We start from the raw sequence: 10,474 nt of genomic DNA, 5'->3' as shown, positions 1-10,474 counted from the left end.
CACTCTCATTTCCTATTATTTCTATTCTATTTCTTAATTGATTTGGTAACATATTCTTTAAAATCTTAAAAATAAATATGCACACATTATAATATAGCCTTTGTCTTACATGAACTGCAACGTTTGCAGCATGTGTTCCACTTTGGTATATCTATCACATTGCAATATAACTCTCATGGCTCGATTTTGCGCTATCTGTAATTTATCTAGCTGTGTTTCCCCCATATCTATTAACAACGTGCGCAGTATTCAAAGTGAAACGCTATAATTGATTTATACAATGCACCTGGTATACATTGATATAAATTTACCTATTCTATTTAAAAAACTTGTTTTTTTTCCTATTTTTTTAACATATAATCACAGTGGTCTTTAAATCAGAGTCTATCATCAATAATTATACCCAAGTATTTAATTGTTTCTACTCGCTCTATCTCAGTTCCATCCAAACATTTCAACGCAATATTTCCTTTCAATTCTTTCCTTATACTCCTGACTATCATGTATTTAGTTTTTCCTGCGTTCATTTTCAATTTATTTACATTCATCCATTTTTCTACTATTCTAAATACCATATTCATTTTATTCTCTAATTCCGCACTGCTTACTCCACTTACATATATTAATGTATCATCTGCAAACATTTTTATACTACATTTTTCCGGGCAGACTTTAACTATATCATTTATATATATTATATATTATCATTTATATACAATAAATAATAAAGGCCCTAAAACTGACCCTTGTGGCACGCCATATTCTGTGTCAATCAGTTTTGACGATTTATTATTGAAACGGACCTGTTGTGTTCTATTATTTAAATACGATTTTAACCATTTTAGTACCATTCCTCTAATTCCGTATTGATATAATTTCTCTATTAATCTTTCTCTATCTATTGTTTCGAACGCTCGTTTAAGATCCATAAAAATTACCCCTACCATTTTTCCCTCACTAACTATCAATTTCCATTCGTCGATAACAGTTTGAATCGCCGTTTCACACGAATACTGTCTTCTAAAGCCCGATTGATGTTCCGTTATAATATCATTAGATTCAAGGTACATTTCAATTTGTTTTTTTACTACTAATTCTAATACTTTTTCGAAATTTGGTAGCATATTAATAGGACTATATTCACCTGCTTTTTTTAGCTTTTTCTATTTTTGCTATCGGTATTATTGTCGATGTTTTCCAACTCTCTGGAAAACAATCATCCCCAAAAGAATTATTTATCAGATCGACAAACTCTTCTTTTATTGCGCAAGATGTTACTTTAAGTATGTCACTAGTTATTCCCTCTTCCGTATCTCTTTTTTTTGGCATGCCCGTAACAATTTCCTCTAAATCCTCCATTTTAATCATTTCAAATTTTTCTATAATATTATAATTGTTTTCAATAACATAAATAGTTCTCTTACTCCCCGGACTTCCACTCGTACCTGCACTTGTAAATTTTTCACTATTTATAGATTTTACTATATTATTAATACTATGTATATAATACATATTAAATTTATCAGCTACATTGCACTCATTTATGTCTCCTAATAGTTCAAAATCTACATCTTCTATTTCTCTTCCATGCATTGGCTCACCTCTAATTATTTCTTTTAAAGTTTTCCACATTTTCGGGTTATTCTTATTACAATCTATCATATTTTCATAATATTCTTTTTTCTTTTCTCTAATTAATTTGACTACTACATTTCTTTCACTTTTGAATTGCATCCAATTTTGCTGCGTATCATTGAACAAGGCGTTATTGTATGCTACATCCCTTCTATCAGATGCTACTCTTATATCATTTGAAAACCACTTTTTACCTTTCCATACTTTTGGTATTTTAAATTTTTTCCTAGGTGCTGTACTATCCAATGCATCTACCATAATATCGACAAATTTCTTCGCTCTCTCACTAACTTGTAAACCTTGACATTGCTCTATTTTGTCTTCTATCAATCTATTAAACTCATCTGCATTAAATTTGCTGTAGTTCCTACCGCTAAATTCTCTATATTTACTTATGGTTTTACAGGCGCTTAATATAACTCTTAACCATGCATGATCTGTTATTTTAGGTTCATGTATTACTTGTACTTAAACGTTATTATTAGCAAAACATAAATCTATAATTGTTTGACTGTTCTTTGTAACTCTCGTCGGTTTATTAACATACTGTTTCATACCTAAATTTGCCATTACCGTTTGCAACTTTTTAGAATAAAACGAATCAATCATGAAATCTATATTAAAGTCTCCCATTACCATGCAGTCTCCTTTTATTACTAATTCCTCTATTATATCTTCAAGAAACATCACAAAATCACCGTGCGATGCACTCAGTGAATGATATAGTACCATTACTACACCTTTATACAATTTCTCTTTTACCTCTATTGCAACACACTAACAGTTCGACACTATTTTTTTTACCAATACTATTTCATATTTAATATCGTCTCTTACATATATAATTGCTCCTCCTGTATTTCTATTTTCTGCGTTACATCTAATTATAGAATAACCTGGCACGTTCACTTCACTATCTTCAATTTCATCCGTCAGCCTAGATTCTGACAGTGCTATGATTGCTGGATTTACTTTCTTCATAATCTGATGTTGTATCTCATCTTTATATGCTGTCAAACTTTGCGCATTTGTATACAATATCAGCTCCTCTTCTTTCTGTAACTGCTATTTGTTGTCCTCCCAGCCTCTTCTTCTCCTCTTGTATCACTTTTATATGTCGGACATTCTGGATCAAGTGCGCCATGCTCATCACTTATCTTCAAATTGTATGTTTGAATTTTAAACATACAGTTTACGCATTTTTTCTTAGTCACTTTACATTCAACTGCTTTATGATTTCCTGCACAGTTGTGGCATGTCTCATCTCTTGTAGAATTTTTTGCAATATGATAATAACCCCAGCATTTAAAACATATTTTGGCATTAATATGATTAAATACAGGACACTTTTTCCATCCTACATTTATTTTTCCTTTATTTAACAATAACTCATATGTTTTCTCATCTGTTTCAATTATTACGACGCCTTCTTCTCTTTCTCTTCTTCCCGATTGATTACAGCTTCTTTTCTCCTTGATTATTTTCTTTATTATTCGTATCTGAAATTCCTTATTTACTGCAACTTTATTCTGCTTCTTGATTGTATCTATTAACTCATTATCATTCAATTTTATGTCTTCTTCATCGATATTGACTATTTTTATCTTAGGTTTCATTTGCGGCGACTCAGTAACTTTGAAATTTTCACCCAACTTAGCTTGGGACAGAGGGAGGGAGGGAGAGAGAGAGAGAGAGAGAGAGAGAGAGAGAGAGAGAGGGAAAGAGAGAGAGAGAGAGAGATATAACCGTCTCCGTGCGACAGCGACGCTCCTTCGATTGTCATTGACATTGTTGTCAACTTCAGATCGATCGATATATTGATTTTTCGGTTCAGCTGAGGGAATCAATCAATATTTCTTAAAACACGCGTGCTATTACGTTTTCGAAACTATTGCATTCACGATGTGAAGGAAAAAATTTGGGAAAATTAATTTTTATTTTGCTCACAATGAGATGTTTCAACGTGAAAATGTATTGGTTGCTCTGAAAAAAGCGGATTGACTAAAAAAAATTTTATAGCAGATGCTCGGAATATCCGCCGTCTATCCTAACGCAAGCTTTCATACGTCTTACTAAATTTTTTTCGACATTCTCCATTACTTCTTCGTCGATATTCCAAATAGCAAATCGTAATTTTGTCTCCAGATCTTTTGTATCTTCGGGAAGTGTTTTATAAATTACTTCCTTACAATATCCCTATAAAAAAATCCAGAGAGTTGAGATCCGGAGATCTTGCGGGCCAACGTATTGAGCCGTATCGATCCATCCAGCGTCCGGGAAAATTCTTGTTTAAGTAATTCGTAACGATCCTGGCGTTATGTTAGTCCAGTAAAATTAGACTTTGGAAATTAACTAATTGTAAGTGGCACTTTCTCTTCACCAAAATGTTCGGAAGGTGATCAGAAATAAAATGTGTATGTTTGAGACTCGCGATTAGTTTCGGAAAGTTGCAAAAAAAGACATAAACATGAGAAAAAGAAGTTTTTCGCCACGAAACATTTTACAAAAAAAAGTTTTAAATGAAAAATGTAGGTTTTGAAAATCTACAAAATGAGCCGCGATAAGTTAAAATCGGTTCACGCATTTAGTTGCAAACAAATTAAAACCGTCAAAATAGGTCTTTTTTCACTTATTTATTACTCATAAAGATTTGACGATATGGCTTTAAAAATGTGGTACGATATGGCCCTCGCGATGATAAAAAAATGTATAAAACTCTAGCTTTAGCTCGAAGTCTTTATTAGTTTTTGCAAAAAGCTATTTGTTTATTAAAAACTTTTCTCCGAAGAAATTAATTTCTTCAGCTTTGGCAAGTGGCACAGTAACTAATTTAGTTGCTTTTTATTCTTTAAGAGTTGTACTATCATGTACAATTTGGAACAAAGCGATTTTTATAATTTAAACTATCGAAAAATGGCTGCAAAAAGTAGGTATGTTTTTTTCTTCTTAATAAATGGAATAACTTTTTTAATTTTTATCATAGAGAATCGGCGTAAAACCTAATCAATAGCTTTTATTTTTACACAAATTTAAAAAAAAATTTATTCTACGTCTATTTACAACCAAAATAACTTCTTTTTTTTTTTTAAATTTACTGTAGCTCTGATTGTTAACATTAAGAGCTGAAACTTACTTCAAGTCTAGGAGAAGAGTTGAATTTACTGTTTCTAACTATAACTTGTGACCGTGTATATAATTTTATTAATTACTGGGAAAGCTCCTTTATATAATTTTTGGCCGGTGGACTGGCCTACGGCACACCTTTGGCACGATCGCTTCTATTGATCAGAATTTTCCTCCTCGATGACGGTAATTTTGGGCGCCAGGCGCGAAAATCCGCGCCGTCTCAAATTAACACGATTCGTATGTTCCGCGAAAAATCCTAAAGTAATTACGACCACAACGGTAGCTACAACAGCTAGCCAGCACATAAACGATAGAGGGGAAGGGAGGGGGGGGTGCGTAAGGAACCGTACGGAATCGAGAATCGATAGTTTGTGAGCGTGAAATCTTTCGATGAAATAGACATAATTATTAAATATAAAGATTCAATGTATTTGACAATGAATAAGTAAAACGGATATGGTATTTACAGGAAAGTCTAATTTGACCGACAGGTATCGGAGAGAGTTATTATATTTTAAATGCGACAACTAGACGTAAAAGTCGCACGCTCTGGGCACGTGAAGGGCGCGTGACGGCGCGATGCCGCGACCGAGAGGTATCGAATTACACTTGATTTTAGAGAATCTTGGATATTGCCGTAAATCGCTCGCGGCTTATTAAGGTCGCGGCGATCATACAGATAAATATTTCGATGAAATGTAGTAAGCCTCGGTCCCGAATCGTTAATTGCGCTAATTGATCTACAATAGAACTAGCAGGAATGCGCGTAAACATGCGCGGTCGGCACGCATCGACCTTCGCTATCGATCACCGCGATACTTATTCTACGCAATATACGTGTGAAATTCTTCAAATACGCAGGATGCACGAACTCGACGTTATTTTGTTACAGGAAATTAAACACTCGGATGAATTTCGACTACATAAATAGTTCCCGGATCGCGAGTCGATAAGCGGCACGGGATATTAAAGTCGCATGCGGTACGCCTACATGAGCTCGCTTCTCAACGGATAAACACGGCAATTATTATTTCAAAATTCGACAACTACACAACAATTAACGCGACGATACAAATGTGACTTTCGGCGGCGTATCGAGAGAGACGTTATGCCCTTTTACGACTCGGACGAAATGAGGCCCCTCGCAAATTCCAACAACGATACGGCAACAATTACGCGACGGCGGAATATGATCTGTCCGTTAATCGCGACAGCTAAAAATACGACAATTGCGACAGGGCACGTTCGTCCGAATCGTGTGAGTTACCGGTCTGGCGGCCTTACAATATCCTTCCGCTTCAGTCTTCCGGTCTTCTCGCTCGGGATCTCTGTAAAGTCGGGTCGATAGGCCTGTCGTCCTCGATCGCTCGCCGAACAGTGACGAGCGTGAGGCCTGCGGGAGACACGCCGACGACGTCGTGCGTAATTAGGCCACCTGTGGCGCTATCGTGGCCCTTAGGGCCAATCACGGCCGTCTCTTCTCGCGGCCGATTCGATTCTTCTTATTGATCTTCAATTTTTCGGTTCCCGCGAGGCAACTTCCTGGGGCGGCTTGTCGGCAGCTTCCGGTCGGCTCGGTCCGGTGCCCTTGGCTTCCTCGGACCCCATGGTTGAGTCAGACCTTGTAGCTCCATGGTCGGGGCTCCAATGCTCAATACGTCGGGAATGGCCATTCCCTTGACCGTTTCTTTCCGGTCCTTCGCCCCCGGTCCGATCCTGCGGATAGGAACCTTTTAACGGCAGCCGATGTTTCCACCGATTCATAAATTATTAAATAAAATGTACAAGTCTTACCGGGTAACCTCTCCTTATTTCTTGATCTCCGCTCGCCGTCGTAACCAGGCTCCCCGGATCCCTGTAGCTCGATCCAGAAGATGCTGCCATCAAACTCGCAAATAACGCGCGCAAATAAAAATCGAATTTCGTAGGGCGCTCTCTCTATAATAGGAGGACGCAGGCCCCGCGAAACCCTTCCTGATCGGGCCGTTCGGCCCTTGTGACGGACGAAAGAAAAACGTCACGTCACAAACTTTAAAAGTTTAGTTTATGCAATGTTATAAAGTTGCGACGTACGAGCAAAACGGTGTATGGTGATGGAATGGGGAAGCGACACTCGACGCGGCCCGCTGCTTCGCATACGCGCGTGATATCGAATTTGCGTCTTCAAACTGCTGAAACTTGCATTAGCTCAGCAATAAATTAACGTAAAGCGATGATTTTTTTTCAATCTGGGGTAGCTTGTCGAGCTCTTTACAAATAACATAACTATTATATTTTTTTTCTAAAATTATATATAAGCTCAAAATTTTTAGTTTTTTGACTTTTAATATTTTATTTCTGTTGAACCAAGCAAATCGAAACGTGAAAACAGAACAATAATTGAGTGTGCGCGTACGTTGCTAAAAGCAAATGATTTACCAGTATCACTGTGGACTGAGGCAGTTAATACAGCCGTGTATTTACAAAACCACATATTATCGTCGGGAAAGAAAGAAAAAAAACTTCTAGTGAAATTTGGACGGGAGAGAAACTCGAGTACGGTCATATGAGAGTGTTCGGGTCGGAAGCGTTCGTACATGTGCCCAAAGTTTACGAAAAAGTTTGATGTGAAGTCAAAGAAAGTGTTGTTTGTGGGATACGAGAGAGACTCGAAGAACTATACAGTGTATGATCTCGAAACGAGGAAGGTGTCGGTATCAAGGAACGTCGTGTTCAACGAGGTAAGTAAAAGTGAAAACACGTGTGAAGAAAGAGACACGATTGTACTAGTTGACAGCTTCAGTGATAGTGATAAGGACTATGGCGAACCAACGGTTGGTAATATACCGTTAGAACGAGCAGTTGGTAACTCAGGAGCTGGAAATCGAAAAAATGAACAACAGTTATCACTGATGAAACTTCGTCAGTTGAGAGACAGAAGAAGCATTAAACGACCCACACGATACGAATTACATCTCCACGAGCTACATTTAGCTGAATACGATACCCCCGGTAATTTCAGAGAGGCGATAAAAAGTAAGGATTCAACGAAGTGGATCGAGGCAATTCATGAAGAGAGCTGGCAGCGCACGAAAAGAGTATAAATTAGACGCACGATCGATGCTGCAATCAATTAGCCTGCGCTTATCAACGATTATCAATAAGCGCGAAGAAAATATGGCAGCGTACACAAGTCAAGAATTCTACGACATGCTGATGGCACTTGGCAAGTGTCACGGGCAGCAGAACCAAGTTGCAAGAAGATACGCCGAATTGTATCCAAACTGAAGATATCCATTGGGTCACGTCATACTTGCAACAACTCAAAGACTGTACGATACTGGCAATGTCCTGCTGAACAAACATGATACTGGGAGAGATCGCGACGTTAGAAATGTACGGAAGACGGTTAAAGTCACACGTGCTTTGGAGGATGATCCCGAAACAAGTATTCGAGTATTGCTCGAAAACAAGATTTATCTTGTACAATCGTACCAAGAATATTAAAAGAAGAAAAGTTGTACGCGTTTCATTATACACGCGTGCAACATTGACTAACAGATTACCCTGCAAGACGAACGTTTTGCGAAAATTTTCTGCGAAATGTCGATCGAGATCCTACCTATTCCTTTTGTGTGATATTCAGCGATGAATCGTTCTTCACACAGGAAGGAATTTTTAATATGCATAATATGCGCTTTTGGAACGAAAAAAATCCCAGAGTCACGTGACAAAAAATGAAAGAGACCTTTTTTGTGCAGAATTTTAAGACAAACATCTTTTATTTAAAACATTTTCTCGTATCTGCATTCGTTTTCGAGAAATTCAGTAAAAAAGTTTTGAGGATAGTTTTAAATATTAAGCAATAGGGGATGGAGGAGTCAAAAAACTATTTTGACTAATTCTAGTCAAATCCCCACTGTTATCAAAGAAGTATTGATTTTCTTTTTGTGTCTACAGTGCTTGGACAATATTGGAAATATTGAGAATTTGATCACTTTGACTCCCCGTATCTCCAAAACTACCCCTATGCTCAACTTAAATTTTTTCTGAGATTAATGTCTCATCATATAGAACTGTTTGGCATATAGTTTGATTTGAAATTCGAGGGCGAAAAAACGTGTGTTTTTGGGGTTACTCTTTAGTAAGACGCATGAGAGCTTGCGTTAGGATGGACGGCGGGCATTTTGAGCATCTGCTTTAAAATTTTTTTTAGTCAATCCGCTGTTTTCAGAGCGACCAATACATTTTCACGTCGAAACATCTCATTGTGAGCAAAATAAAAATTAATTTTCCCAAATTTTTTCCTTCGCATCGTGAATGCAATAGTTTCGAAAACATAATAACGCGCGTTTTTTAAGAAATATTGATTGAGCCGGAATTATTGATATTAATTGACTCTCTCAGTTGAGCCGGAAAATCAATATATCGATCGGTCTGAAGTCGTCGACAATCGAAGGAGCGTCGCACGGAAACGGTTATTTCTCTCTCTCTCTCTCTCTCTCTCTCTCTCTCTCTCTCTCTCTCACTCACGCTCTCTCTGTCCCTTTCTTTTACGCACACACTCAGCATACACACATCGCGTGTATCATACAATCAGCTGATTGCAGCGTCCTACGGCTGGCGACCCGGAACAACTTTTGATTATTAAAGTAACGTTATTTTGAGGAACACGTATTTCTGACGAAATTCTAAGATATTTTTTTCTTTACCAAAATTTTATTTAAAGCATAATTTTATGTTATAAGATAAAATAGTTAGCGACTCATGCGGCGGTAATCCCCATCGGATGGTTAGCTGCGCCCGTGCTCGCGGCGCGCTGCGTCGCTCCTGCTTGCCTTCTGTGCTCGACGCGTAATTTGCTAACTATTTTTGCTTATAACTCAAAAACTACGCTTCAAATCAAATTTTGGTAAAGGAAAAATTGTCTTAGAATTGTGTCAGGAATACGTTATTTTATGAACGGAAGTTTATTCCAGAACACCTTGTATATTAGCTGGTTTGTTTCTTCTAAAAGTAAATTTCTTTAAAACACCTAGGAAACATTTAGTTGAAAGATCCATGCTACTTCTAGATGAACTGCCTTAACAGCTAGGCATACGAAAACAACGATGTATAACTTTATAACTTTAGCATTGCGTCGTTTCGCTTCTCTGACTTGAAATGGTGCACAAAAATCGATTCCTACACTTGTGAAAGGACGTGGTTGAACTCGTGGTCCGGGCAGATTGTCCATAATTGGTTGAATAGGAACTGGATTGGCTTTGAAGCAGTTGACGCACATGCGAATTGTTTGACGTACAATTCTTTGTCCACTTAATGGCCAGAATCTTTGCCGAATTGAGGTTAATGTTGTTTGAGCTCCGGTATGTAACAATCTTAAATGCTCTTGTTCGATTAATTTTGTAGTGAAGGGATGCTTGAATGGTAACACTCATGGATGTTTTGCTGCACATGATAAGTTTGCTTCCTGAAGTCTACCTCCTACTCGTATAGTACCTGTAGAATTAGGAAATGGATTAAGCAACAAGAGTTTGCTGTCTCTTGGCAAAAGCTTGTTGAGCTCCAGGGCTTTGAATTCTCTTGTGGGAAGGAACACTTCTGAATTCTCTTAACTAAGTGTTGCATAGCTGTGTTTAATTCTGTTGTTAATAGAGCATTCTTGCTCTTGGATTGAGTCCTTTTATTTTTATACAATTATTGCTAAAGCGTAGACAATAAGCATTGATGATTT

Source organism: Anoplolepis gracilipes, chromosome 10 (genome assembly GCF_047496725.1).
Source record: "Anoplolepis gracilipes chromosome 10, ASM4749672v1, whole genome shotgun sequence".
Lineage (NCBI taxonomy): Eukaryota > Metazoa > Arthropoda > Insecta > Hymenoptera > Formicidae > Anoplolepis > Anoplolepis gracilipes.
This window is presented reverse-complemented; position numbering follows the sequence as displayed.